This window comes from Crocodylus siamensis, chromosome 5, assembly GCF_052110815.1.
Source record: "Crocodylus siamensis isolate JL-2025a chromosome 5, ASM5211081v1, whole genome shotgun sequence".
In the NCBI taxonomy this organism is placed as follows: Eukaryota; Metazoa; Chordata; order Crocodylia; family Crocodylidae; genus Crocodylus; species Crocodylus siamensis.
In genome coordinates, this window is record NC_143399.1 from 158820632 (window position 1) to 158835303 (window position 14672).

Here is a 14672-nt window from a genome sequence, read left to right on the forward strand (position 1 = left end):
TGTCCCCAGCAGTCTTTCCCACCCAAGTGCAGGGGGACTGGACCCAGTGATCTTGTAAGGTCCCATCCAGCCCCTAACATCTATAAAACTATTAAAAATATGCATATATAATCATATTATAAAAGCATATGGGATTACAAATTAAGGGTTTTCATTAGAGTGCAGTTTTAGCGAAGTAGGGTATATGTCACTTGATATTTATGAGGAGGCTAAAATAAAATGCTCATGGAGTTATTGACAGTGATATAAGCATGATATAAGTGATATGAAGGTCGACAAGAAAAAATTATATCCACTTAAATACTTTCTTTAAATTTACTGTTTTTCTTTTAATTATAAAGGACTGACAAATATGTTTTAACTGATTGGAGAAAGATATTTTTATGGATAAAGGTATGTGTGGAGTTAATTAGAAAAAGTAAAGCAGAACTAAAGACTTCAATCCCATTTACAAATTAACTGCGTTCTGTTCTCTAGTTATAGTATGTCTCTTAACAAGCATCTGCACTTAGTGCCTGTAAACAAATGATGATATATATCAAATAACTATGCAAAGAATTCTAAGATGATATTGACACAAGGGTTAGATTTTTTTAGCAACAAATCTATTTTGTGTTTTGCGTAAATAAATGTATTTCTTAACTGTTTGCAAAACATTTCCTAAGACAAAAATCTCTTGACACCTTTACAAACACAAATCAGATCCTATTTATAAAGCTTCCTGTATTCAGCTTGAATTAATAATTTTTACAAGGAAATACTTTAAAAATAATTTGTTTTGGTTTTTAGTAATTTTGTTCATCTGCTTCTTAGGATCAGATATTGTCCCATCACCAATGTGAGTAGGAAAAAAATGGCATGGTCAGAAGATTTCACTGGTCAAAGCTTATAGAATTATCATTTGAGGAGCTTGTATGCTCTTGGAATATAGTAGGGCCATGGCCAGTAGTTAGAGCAAAAACAAATGTGGATGTGTCTTTTTAATTACTGTATTTACTGGAATCCAAGAGAGGTCCCCCTTATTTAGCACAGCGGGTAAAAACCCCTTGTCTTGGATTCCAAGCTCACTGGTTGTGACTAAAATGCTCTCACAGTGGGTCTTAGTTAGTTCCTTACTGGTAGTTCCCAGGGCAGCCCAGGTATCAGTCGTTTAATCTCCTGTAGCCATCCTGGTGCAGAGCTCTTCTCCCTGATGCCTGCAGGGCTAGCCCTGCAATAAGCACTCTTAATCTATGGCTCCCTGGCTGCCTACTCCCCTGCAGCTAGACCGTAATGCACAGTTTTCACTCCAGTTGGAGATCTCCCTGCTGTTGCTTATTTCTTAAGGTAATGGGAGCCTTTGGCTCCCTGTTACAGCCATACAACAGCAGTGGCAGAAGCTGTGGCTGGGCTCCAGGGCCAGGGCTGGGACTGGAGCTGCCACCACCATAACTGCTGCCCCATGCCAGGCTGGGGCTGGAGCAATGATGTGCTCTGGGCCCTAGACTGGAGTTGGGCTGGAGCCAGAGGGTAACTGTCACTAGACAAGGGGGTTGGGGACAGGGGAAGAGGCATTGGGAAGGAGCAGGTGGTGGCAGGGGAGCAGTGATAATGATAGAGATCAGGTTGGGCAGACAGGTGGGAAAGTATTGCAGGGGCAGAAACCAAGGGGTATAGGAACCACAGGAGGGGTCAGGCTTAGGGCAGGCAGGAGAAGGGGCAGCTGGCAGGGGGACAGATGCTAGGGCATATGAGAGTGAGCAGGCCCTGATTCCCCTGCCACCTGCCCCCTACCACTGGTTGCCCCATTGCAGTGGTGGGAGGGGACAAATTTAAGATGACTCTGCAATAATTAGATCTCAAGTAAAATTAAAATGAATTTTTCATGTATAGAATCTAATTATTGGAAGGCTATCTTAAATTCAAAGTCATCTTGCATTCAGGTAAATATGATATATTTTATTTCTTTTTAAACATAGGTCTTTTAAAAATCAGGTGAACTTCTGGTAGTCTGTGCTAAGGTCTAGAATGACTGGACTCTGTTAAAAATTTAGGATCAAGCATTAGATATTTTCCACAAAAGTTTACAAAAATACCTGAACATTAAGAAGATAGAACTTGTGTGTGAGGGGCCACAAGAATGAAGTCCTGTTTGAAAGTGTCTGAGTTAGTGTCAAAAGGGAGACCAACAAGGGTGACATTGTAGTGCATGTCTCTGTAGAGCACCAAACCAGGAGGATGAGGTGGATGAGGCTTTATTCAAACAGCTAGCAGAAGTCTCCCTGTCACAGACCCTGGTTCTCATGGGAGACTTCAATCACCCTGACATCTGCTGGGAGGACAATAAAGCAGTGCACAGGCAATCCAGGCAGTTTTTGGAGAGTGTAGGGGACAACTTCCTGGTGCAAGTGTTGGAGAGGCCAACTAGGGACTGTGCTGTTCTTGACCTGCTGCTCACAGAGGGAAGACTTGGTAGGGAATATGGAAGTGGATGGCAACTTGGGTAGCAGCGACCACAAGATGATAGGGTTCAGGATCCTGAGGAAAGGAAGGAAGGAGAACAGCAGAGTAAGGACTCTGGACTTCAGAAAAGCAGACTGACTTGCTCAGGGAACTGATGGGCAGGATCCCCTGGGTACCAGCCTAAGGGGGAAAGGAGTCCAGGAGAGCTGGTTGTATTTCAAAAAAGCCTTACTGAGGGCTCAGGAATGAACCAGCCTGATGGGCAGGAAGACTAGCAAATATGGCAGAAGACCAGCTTGGCTTAGCACATAACTTATCTATGAGCTAAAACATGAAAAGCAAGCTTACAGGAAGTGGAAAATTGGACAAATGACTAGCGAGGAGTATAAGAGTATTGCTCAGGCATGCAGGGATGAAATCAGGAAACCCAAAGCACAGTTGGAGATCCAGCTAGCAAGGAACATAAAGGGTAACAAGGGTTTCTATACGTATGTCAGCAACAAGAGGAAGATCCAGGAAGTGTTGGCCCCCAACTGAATGGGGGAACCTAGTAACAGATGATGCAGAAAAGGCTGAATGAAGTATTCAATGCCTATTTTACCTCAGTCTTCACAGATAAGGTCAGCTCCTAGACTACCACACCAGGCAGCAGTCTGGGGAGGAGGGAAGCAGACAATAGTGGCAAAAGAACAGGTTAGGGACTATTTAGAAAAGCTGGACATATACAAGTCCATGGGGCCGGATAGGATGCACTCGAGGGTGCTGAGGGAGTTGGCTGATGGGACTGTAGAGCCACTGGCCATCATCTTTGAAAACTCATGGTGATCAGGAAAGAATCTGGATGATTGGAAAGGGGCAAACATAGTTTGCCATGTTTAAGAAAGAGGAAAAAGGAGACTCCAGGGACTACAGACCAGTCAGCCTTACCTCAGTCCTGGAAAAAATCATGGAGCAGATCCTCAAGGAATCTATTTCTAAGCACTTGGAGGAGAAGGTGAGTAGGAGCAGTCAGCATGGATTCACCAAGGACTAGTCATGTCTGACCAACGTGATTTCCTTCTATGATGAGATGAGCAGCTCTGTGGAACACTGGCAACATGTAGAACATGAACAACAACCTGGAAGATGGCATAGAGTGCACCCTCAGCAAGTTTGCAGATGACACCAAGCTGGGGAAGTAGCAGAAATGCTGGAGTATAGGGCTAGGATTCAGAGAGACCATGACAAAATGGAGGATTGGGCCAAAAGAAAATCTCATTATATTCAACAAGGACAAATGCAAAGGCCTGCGTTTAGGATGGAACAATCCCATGCACCAGTACAGTTGGCAGATTGACTGGCTTTGCAGCAGCTCTGCAGAAAAGGACCTGAGGGTTACAGTGGACAGTTAACTGAATATGAGCCAGGAGTGTGCCCTTGTTGCCAAGAAGGCTATAACAGAAAATTGAGCTGAATTGCTAATAGGGGTGTGCGAAGTGGGCTGTATTTAATTTGGATTTGGACTCGGCCTGAATCTGGGACAGTGATTTGATTTGTTGATTTGGATCACTGTCCCTGATTTGATTCGGCCAAATCCGAATCTGAAGATTTGATACTGATTCAGAGAATCGGGTATTTAGCCATTGACATAGCTTTAAATGTTTTTTCTAGATACCTTGAGGTACCAGGTGCGGCTCCTGAACACTGTGATGCAGTAGCAGATAGAGTGCCCCACAGGAGCATGAGGGGCCCCCCGTGTGCTCGGCAGCAAACCCAGAAGTGGACCGGAAGTACTTCCGGTTCATGTCCAGGCCCACCAGGGAGCGCGCTGGGGGGCCCTCCTGTGCCTCCCCAGCTTGGTATTCGGCTGTGGGGGGATCCCGGGTGTTCCCCCAAACCCAGTTACCAGTTGCCAAGCTGGGGGAAATGGGGGCATCCCCCACATGCACTTGGCAGACCCAAAAATGGACTAGAAGTGCTTCTGGTTCACTTCTGAGTCTGTTGTCAAGCACACTGGGGAGCACCCCAAGCTTCTGTGGGAGACGCCATCCACCCCACCATCGTAACATTCACAAGCTGCCTGGTACCTTGAAGTATGTAGAAAACTTTTTAAAACTGTGTCTATGTCCGAATCTCTGAATCTTTCCAAATCTCTCTGAATTGATTCGGAGGGTTCCAATTTGGTTTGGAGAGATTAAAGGGTCCCCTGCTTCAATTCAGATTAAGAGATTCAGCCACCAAATCAGGCTGAATCTCTGCTGAATCAAATCATATTAGGAAAAAAAGCTTTCTCACTGGAAGGGTAGTAAAGCACTGGAACCGGTTACCCAGAGAGGTGGTGGAATCTCCATCCCTGGAGGTTTTCAAGACCCGGCTAAACAAAGCTTTGGCTGCGATGATCTAGCTGGGGATGGTCCTGCTTTGAGCAGGGGGTTGGACTAGATGACCTCCTGAGGTCACTTCCATCCCTAATTTTCTAGGATTCTATGAGTGATTCTATGAGTTGGAAATGGTAGGAGGCCTACTTTGTGCTGAAAAATGCAAGATAAAAAATGGCTAAATCCAACTTAACTTGTTTGGAAGACTAACCTTGTTGAAATCACTGGGTTGCCTGTGTAAGATCTATGAAGCCTGTGATCTAAAAAGTGTATAAGATCAGAGATTCATCGTTTTTGGAGAATTTTGTATATTCATAATTTGTCCCACTGCATTTAGAAGGTGTAGCAGTTTGAGGCTACAGCATGAAGTTATGTATCAAATGTACTGTAATGTTTGATGGCACTAAAGTAGCAAACGAATTTTCTAAAAATTGAAGCTTTATATACACTCATTAAGCTTCTTTAGTATAATTCTTATTATTATTGTATACAAGAAAGACACAAATGAAAAACATAGTCTTTGAGTTTAAAATGGAAAGCCAGCCACTTGGTTTATTATTTTTATATGAATCTGAAAGTACAAAAGAACAAAAGTACAGTGAGGAGCATTTATATTGAATTACACAGTTTTATTTCTTAATCCTTTTTTAAGCTTCTAATTTGAGCCTGTTTTGTGCAATTAAAGGATTTAAATACTTCATTGAGGGTGGTCTTAAAAATAGAGCTTTCTGTTAATTAAAGAAAAATGATGGGAATTTGCAGTTGGTGATTTTTAGCAGTGGTAAAGGAAAATGATGGAAAAGAAGTTGTGACAACAGGAAGTTGTTACAAATATGATTATTGAGTATATATTGATAAGACGTTCTTTTTTTGAAATGGTCCTGTGTTTGTCAGCTCAATGAAACAAATCAGATAGATCAGGTCGTGAATGGCTAAAGAAGCCAGATTGTTCATCCTGATGTTAGGCTTTCCGAATAAGGACTGCAGTAATTTGCAGCCTTTCTTTGTGCTTACTACTATGTGCGTGTGTGTGTGTACATACATGTATGTGTGTGAATGTTTGGTTGCATCTTGGAGAGCAAAAAGGTAGCAGTGCACCAGTTGTGGTTTCTTTTCTTCTAGTGACTGATATTAAGATGATGACTTGTTCATTCTTGTAGGAAAAATAGTAAAATATCCTCCATAAAATGAGATGAGTTTTTTTTCAGGTAATATTTCCTTTAGTGTAAAATCAAATAAGGTGATAAATATCCTTTTTACCTATTGAAAGCTTAAACAATGGCACGTGAAATTATTGAATATTTATAAATGTTTTTTCAGTGAATAATAAGAACTTTAGTCTATGATATAGAGGGCCTCCGTGACACCCCTCCGAATTTTTTTTCCTCTTTTTAGAAGAAGTAGTCTTACTGCTCTTTGAGAACTTCCAAAAAGTATAGAATATCTTTGTGGGTTTTTTTTCATTTTGACCCATTCTCAAATTGGGTCAGTCACTGAATATTGACTGAGTTCAAGGTAATATAGTAAACCTTGCAAATGGTTACAAACAAAGCAGCATTCTGTAATATTCAATATAATTAGTAAAACAATATAGCAACAACTAACAACATTATTAGTAAAACAATTAATTTTCACTGCTCTGGAACATTTTTAAATGAACTGTAAATTCTAGGTTTACTAAAATTCTGGTAAAATTTAAGGCTTTGGTTCAAGAGAGCACTTACAGGCTTCCTTTTTAAGTTGCTGAAAATTTACTTAAAGGGAACATTTGACATTTCACACTCAATCTAATGAGAGTACTGTTGTGTACCATGAAAAGCAGGTACAAGTAAATGCCTGTGACGATAAAGGTTCTAAATTCTGGTATGTGATCCTCATGCCCATCCCCAGGCAAATTCAGGATTGTACCTTTTCACACCACAGGAATGTTTATTAGTTTGTGGACCTAGAGGTATGTACATGTGCTACATTTAGATCACACTAATGGATGGGTGTGCAAGCATTTGTAGGACTTAGATGCCCCTAAAAATGGTGCACCTGATCTAAAGTTAGTTCTGGTGAGAGGTAAACTGAACCCACCCATCCCCACCCTCTTTACCTGGCAACCTCCACCCCCCCACACCTGACTGACTTGCGTTCAGCTGCCTTTGACTCCTCCTGGCAACTAGCAAACATTTGCATGCTCCGATCCAGACTTAGGTTTAGGTTGCTTAATTTAATCTACTTCATTAGCTAACACTGATATAGTAAAGGGACAAAATCTAAGGGCCCCTCTAAATGTGTAGCCAAAGACATGTGCATGGCAGGAAGGATGACTGTGGGGTTGCAAATTAGAGCTTATCACACCTTATTGCTGAGCTCCTCTGGCACTGGCAAGTAGAAACTCCTGCAGCTGGGAGCTCACTAAGCTGATGGGTCTCCCAGCTGCAGGCGAGCAACCAAGTGTCCCTGCAGCTGGAAGATCATAGCTGATACAGGTTTCTTGCTGGAGAGGTCCTCCACACACCCACAGAGCTGGGAGACAACAGTTGATTTCTGGCTCTGGGAGCATATGGGCCCCTGGGTGGGGGCCTGATGAATTGTTGGGTCTCCCAACCTCATGGACCCGTGGCCACATGTTCAATTTAATGGCGTGATAGTAAAGAGACAAAAAAATTCTTACACATTTTGTGGAATAACTGTGGCTTATTCCTCCTTTTATCACACCATTAATTGATTGAATGTGTGGCTGGGTGACCACTTAAGATGTGACTAACTGGTTAATCATGTCTTAAGTGTAACATGTAGATGAGGCCTAAGAGGGGAAGGGACTCTCACATCTAAGATACAATATAAAGAGAGCAAAAATGAGGCAAAAACCATCACAAAACTTGAATAGTGAAAAGTGTGGCAGATGTGGCAGAACACTAAGCCACCATTGGCAACAATGTTCAGCAATAAATACAAAATGCAGGAGATGTCACAACAAAGGACGTTTTCAAGGGAGTGTAGATCATCCAGCTTAGCAGAAATAATTCAGGAGAGGGAGATGGCGTCAGATGACAATGAGCCAATGCTACTAGGAACTATATCCTCAGTAAAAGGACTAGCAATTTGGTATACTAATATAGATCTCAGTGGTTGCATAATTAAATTCAAAATAGACACTGGAACTGCAGTTACTGCCATCCCTGCAAAAGCTTTTGCTCAATTGTGGAATGGAGCTCTGCAAAGGTCAGATAAATTTCCTAGGGGGTGCAATAGGAAGCTTTGTGCCCCTGTTACTTTAAGAGGAGAAGGGCTGCAGACAGGGCTCAGGTGGTACTCAAGGAAAGACATGTGACCAGAAGGGGGCTTAGAGAATATATACACCCAGAGTCTAAACTGGGGCAGGTAGTCTTGTTCTGGAGGCCATGGAAGAAAGAGCTCCTGACTCACACCAGGTATACACATAAGCCCAGGAGTAGGGCAGGATAGAATATTATGGACTTGTCTGGAGAATACGGGTGGACTGGGTTTGAGACAAATAAGAGGAAGTTACAAGGTCCAAGTGGTACCAGAGTGGCGTGCAGCTGTTTAGGGAGTCAAGGGCTGGGGCCCAAAATACAAAATAGGTTCCTCCCCAGGGGAATAAGTCTAGAAGAGAGAGAGAGGGACTGTTCTCAAGAAGCAAGAACCAGGGCCAGAGGCTCATAGCCCAGCGAGGCATAATCACAGCCTGGGAGAGGTGAGAACCAGGGCCAGGGGACCATAGCCTAAAAGGGGTGAGAATAACCCCTCTTTAAGGCATTGTGTCCTACCTGAACCCCAAGGCATTCCAGCCCCAAGACAGTTGTTGGGAATGGCCAACCAACTTGGAAATTTTTTTGCCAGACTTAGCACAGCTATTAAAACCCTTAAGAGAACTTAATTGATGCAATTTATGGGTCTAGGGGAATGCACAACCAGGCTGTTCATTACAATCAAAGAACTACTGGCATTGCCACCTGTTTTAGCACAGTCTTCAATAAATTACTCTATGGTAGTCACAGCAGATGTATCTTCATATGGATTAGGATCAGTCTGCATTCAAACACAACCAGAAGGACACCAGAAGCCTACTGCATTCATATCAGGATGTCTTACAGACACTGTGCAGTGCTATGCTCAAGTGGAAGAAGAAACCTTGGCAGTCACTTGGGCCTCTGAATGGCTCAGCTCTGACTTGGTTGCCCTGAATTTTAAAATAGAAGCAGATCAAAAACCCTTAGTGGCATTGCTAGGATCCAAAGCAAGAAAGGTCAGTAAATTTTAAATTTATCTCTGCTGTTAGAGCTTCTGGAAGTTTGTTAGCTGCATAGAAAATGAGATTACTTTTTATATGTCCTTACATGTGCCCTTTTTAGAAATGTGTCTTCTAGCACACTTTTAATTGGCCCGGTCAGAGTTTTCCCACCACCCTGTCAATCAAAATGGTCCAGGCTTATTTTACATGGGTCTTTTTGTTTTCAAAAGTGTATGACTTTTAGAGCAGGATGTATGGAAACTTGGTTTTGTGAGATGACATACCAAGAAATGTAGGAGAAAGGAAAATATATAGCACATAAAGATGGCAAGCTGCAAAAATGCTGTATACTATAGTTTGTGTTTGATATTATAATGGACTAGGAAATAAACAGTGAATTGGAACAGTTTGTGAAAACAAATACTTGGAGGATCAAATTGGAGTTGTTTAATCTTCAGTTCTGTTACCAGTTACTCAGATTTCCAGTATCACAAAAAGTTTTTCTGGTGGGCCATTATCTTTTGATAACAGCATTATATAGACAGTTCAGTTATGATACTAACAACATGAGAGCACCTGTTGCTAACTTTTTAAAAAAATGTTCTGTTTTTGTATTGTTCCTAGTTGCAATGAAAACCAGCTAAGTTCATTGCATTTGCTTAGGGCCAGTTAGTTCCCTGTTCAAATTCTTAGTATTGCCGTTTTTGTGTGAATGCTGTATTTGAATCCTCTAGTCCTGAAGGCAACTGAATGCCAGATCCATAGGAGGTTCAGAATTTAATTTTCTAGATAATGAAACTTACGTATTGTTCCCAAAAGTCATCACTTAGCATGTACCAGTAATATGTTTGACACTGACCTATGGAGATAAGTCTGGACTGAAATAATGTAAGGCCTCTGATTTCCTGGTTTTATTTTTTCTCACTTGAGTGAAATATTCTATTTGAATTGTTTTAAGTGTACTACATGTACTTCAAAACATATTTTAAAATGTTAATAACTTTGCCATTTTTTCTTTATACTCAAAATCCTTCTTCTGCATTTTGACTGAAATACAAGTTAAAATAAAAATCAGTGAATTTCAGTGAATAATCTAAATAATTTTATCTCAAAGCAACTTATTTGTAAGTTCCTGAAAAGTTTATAATGGAAGTGCTGACACAGCGTGTGGTATTAATGACATTACTGTAATCAACAAATATATGATTTTAGAACACTTTTCTATGACGTTGGGTCACCTGTCACAACTAGATTTTTATGTAATCATATAGCACACAAGTGTTAGATACGGTTTGGGATTTTAAAGCTTGAATTTAGTGGTCTGTATTTTTGAAGGATGGTCAGGCTGACATGCATGCCATTAATCTGTCTCTTGGAGCCCATTAATTTCTTTTATTTAAACTGTTTATTCCTTGTTGTGTGTATAACAAAAACAAATTACATTTAGATCAAAGTAACACTATTTTTTACCACAGAGGTTTACATGTTCCATCTTTAGAAACTCTTGTGTTCTGTATGAGCGGAAAACATTACTATAGTAATGTTCCATTATGTTATTTACATACAAATCTGTAGTTTTGATGCCTTTAATATATTTATGGATATAACTTTTTCTGCCAAAAGATGTTCTTGCATTATTTACATCCAATATGGCTATCTTTGACGGTGCTAAAATACAAGCATATATGTTTTGTTTGAAGAATATAATCTTTAAATTTGTTGTTATGAAATGTGTAATAGACAGGACATCTACATCTTCAACATTTATTTGCAGGAAAAATGGGAATCTATTTTCAACCTATCTCGATGAAAAATGAATGTTTTAACCTTCAAATACCGTATTGAAACACATTTTCTTGTGTATTTACAAATGCATTTACAAAAGCACAATGTGGTTGTGGCAGACTATTTTTTAAAAATAAAAGATCATCTTAGAAACTGAAATTAAAACCTTAAATTTATAAAGGGTACATATTTTTATTCTGCAGTTTTATTTTTCCTTTAAATATGAACTGTATATGAAAAAATAATAATGTTATGGTATTCCTATTGTTGTTGACTTTTTTATTTCTATACTATTACTAAAGATTTGCTCTGGGTTTCTTTTAGTCTTCAAGCAGGCTCTTTATAATTTTCTCCCTTCACCAGTAAGAGAAAGTTTAGGATTAGCTGCCTGATGTATAACAGTGCTTAGGCATGGTTAGGGACCTTTCAAAATTGTGGGGTTTTTTTTGGTTTTTTGCAATTTTCATGGAAACTGTGATTTTTCATAAAGCTCCACAAAGAAGCACAGGCTCTGTGCTTTTGGCAGTCTCCCTGAAAAAGCATTTTATTTCCCCTAAGTTTCTGTCTCCCTCTAGTGACCATCATATTAATGTTACATTTTAATGCCCATTTTCAATAAGTGGACAATGTATGACCAAAGCAATTAGAGGCCTGCTAGCTTGACTTTTACAGTAGATAAGATTTTAGAACAGATACTTAAGGAAAGAATAGATATTGAATGAAATGAAAGACGGGGCAAACCAGAACATGGGTTTGTAAAGAGGATGATTTGCATTACAAACTAATTTAATATATTTCTATGATAAGAACACAGACTTCTTAGATAAGGGTAATGCAATTAATTTAATATATAGAGATATAAACAAAGATTTTGGTAACTTTCCTCGTGGCAAATTATTTGCCAAACTGGAGATGATGGAGATCAGTGCTACAACCATGCATTGGATTAGGAGCTGTTTTGATGGGAAATTCCAGCAGATTATGCTGAAAGGGAAGTTACCTGACTGAAGGACAGGACATGTTCCTCAGGGATTGGTCTTAATGATCTATCCTCTTAAATTTTTTTGTAATCTATAGTGTAACTAGGGCACTGCAAGAGGGGCACCAGCCTGGGTGCTGACTTAGGGAGGACACTATTATGGCACCCTCTTACTCAGGAGTCTCCAGAGCACTCAGAGCTTTGCACAGCCTGGTCATAGGGAGCCAGGCAGGCAGAGTAGGCAGCGGTAATGCCATGGTGTAGCTAATGAGAGGATGGAGGTAGAATGATGCCCCTTCCCCTTAGGAAACTTTACCAGGAGAAGGTCAGACCTGTCTTCAGGATTGGGTCACCCGGAGTGGCCCCTGGCACTGCTGCTTGTGCCTCAGCAGCAGCAGCTCAGCCTATGCTATTAAAGTAGCAGCAGTATCAGCATTCACTCAAGTGAGAAGAGCCAGGGCAGGTACGACTTCTCTTCCTTCCCTTTCCCTTTCCCCCTCTCCCCCTTGGCACTGAAAACAGGTGGCAGGGGATGCCTCACCAGGGCAGCACAGAGTTCACCATGCCAAGCAGCTTCCCTGTGCAGCCCCACTCTGCCCTGCAGGCGCCTGGTCACACCTGCTGGGCTGCGGAGTCCCCAAGGGAGGGCAGCAGGATAGGGAGCCTGAGTCCACAGCAGGCCACCTGCCCCTGCTCTGTGCACAGATATGATGGACACAGGTCCCTCTGCCCCCCTGGGAGTGCAGGCAGTGGCAGGGAGCCAGCCCCTCTAACCCAAGCCCTGCAGCAAGCAGGCAGCAGGAAGGGGGAGCTGGGTTCTGTGTTCTGCTCCGCTGCAGCAGCTGCTACCTCCTGCGGGCAGCAGCCAGGGCTCAGATGCTGCTGCAGGGGGCAGGGAGCTGCATACCTAGGTACCTGGCTCCATAGCCCTTTCAGCTGGGGGTACCCTCCAACAGGGCTGGGGTAGGGCAAGGGGCTGGGTGGGGGGTGAGGGGCATGAGCAGGGCTGAGGAGTGTCCTGGACCTGTGTTCTGTAAGCTAAGGCAACAGGGGGAGCTCTGATTTTTCCATGATAAAAAAAAACAACCCAAATCAAATTATATGGTGTGGAAGAATGCCATCTGTCTCTTCCCAAACTCTGCTAATAGGGTGATGACCAATCTCACAATTTGGTAATCATGGTCACTGCAGATGGCAGACACCCCTGGCCTCATCAGTTTCAGGTGATCCTGAGTTGTAACCTGAGCTGGATACATTCCTGAGTGTGGGGAAGCCTGTTCCATCTGCCTACGTGACTGGCCTCACACACCTGGGTGGGTGGGGGCTTAAACTCCCTATTGTTTTAAGCAATGCCATCGTGACTGGGAGGGGGCTAGAGATGCTGCCAGTCTACCCAGCAACCAGTGATGCATTTCACATTGGTTGGCTGGCAGCCAACAACTGCTGGCCTTAATTGGACCAGGTATATGAGATCATAAAATGTATATGAGTTAAAGACTGCCCAAGGGGAGAGGCAGCAGCCATAATGAGGACTCTGAGAGAAGCTGGACCATCTGAAACTCTCTCGCCCTCTCTCTGTTGGAACTCATAGTTAATGAACTGCTTGCCTCCAGAGAAAATTTCTGATTGCCTCTGGATGATTCTTGTGAGTAAGCTACTTGAGATCTAACTTGCTATATAGCTTGCAGTAACACAGATGCGTAATCAAAGGCTGCCATGCCATTGGTTGCTCTAAGGGATTTCTCTGATTTCTCTACACTGTATCCTATTCCAAACCTACTCCTTGTAACCAATAAAGTTCTCCTCTGTACCTAGTGTGGGAGACTTATTGGGAGAGGGTCTATATTATGCCTTGGGGTCCCCTTGGTCCGGCTGACTAAGGGAAACCACTGTTTCTGCTTCAGACTGAGGGAAGCACCCCTAGTTCTCGCAGTGGGTCAAGTACCCTCAAAGACTACTAGGCCTGTGTTTCCCAGGGGGCACAGGGCCAAGATCCATCCAGACCCTGGGTGGTGGCACGTTACCCCCAGGCTTGCGGTTGTGCTCCAGGAAGGGGGCTGGCCAGACATGAGGTGCCTCCAGGGAGGCACTTGGAGTCTGGAAGGTGGTCGGATGCAGTGAGGCAGGTGGCTCAATGTAGGAGCACCCCCTACTGGCCTGCCACGTATGACATTTCTGTTTCTTCAGGTATTCTTTGTAATTGAAGGTGAGGATTTAAAGTGGTGATTTTGGGGGCCTCTTTGGTTAAAGACAGCCTGTGAATGGGGGACTGAATTTTAAAGGTCCAGGAGGCCTCTTCCAACCCTGTGTCATTTAATATTTAACTGGTAAATTTTGTACCAGTTTTGTCACCTTAAAAGCTGCACTTTATGTCTTAATATGGATTTAGGTTACCTTCATTAATCCCATTTCAATTTGGTTGTACTTTACTGAATATACACAGGTGCTGCATGCAGCACATGCCCTAGAATGGCCCTACACACCATGTGAGTGAGCAGAGACAGGCTGCCATAATTTTTACCTCCCTGTAGTCTATATAGATCTGCTACATCACTTGCCACTATCCTGAAAAAGGACAGCACAAAAGCCATTTTAGTGCCAATTCTCTCCCTATCCCCTACCCCTGCACTCCAGTTGCAAGTTCTGTGATGTTAGAGGGTAATCCCAAAACCTTACCCTTTGTCTTAGGAGAATTGTTCATATGAATCTTGTCCATTCTGGAATTTATGGGCTGCAGTGAATAAAAAGGATAATCTCTGGATATTTTTCTTCCTACATTTCTACATATCCCCTATTGTGAATTTTAAGATGTCATTGGAACCTGCAAGCAATAAGAAGGCCAGGGCCCAAATGTGTATGGAAGTTT

General features: G+C 42.3%; 1 protein-coding gene across 8 annotated transcripts in view; it reads left to right on the forward strand.

The window, feature by feature from the left end:
• The window catches only part of CRPPA (CDP-L-ribitol pyrophosphorylase A), a 239402-nt gene that overhangs the window by 147122 nt on the left and 77608 nt on the right, over nt 1-14672 (forward strand). The window lies entirely within an intron of this gene.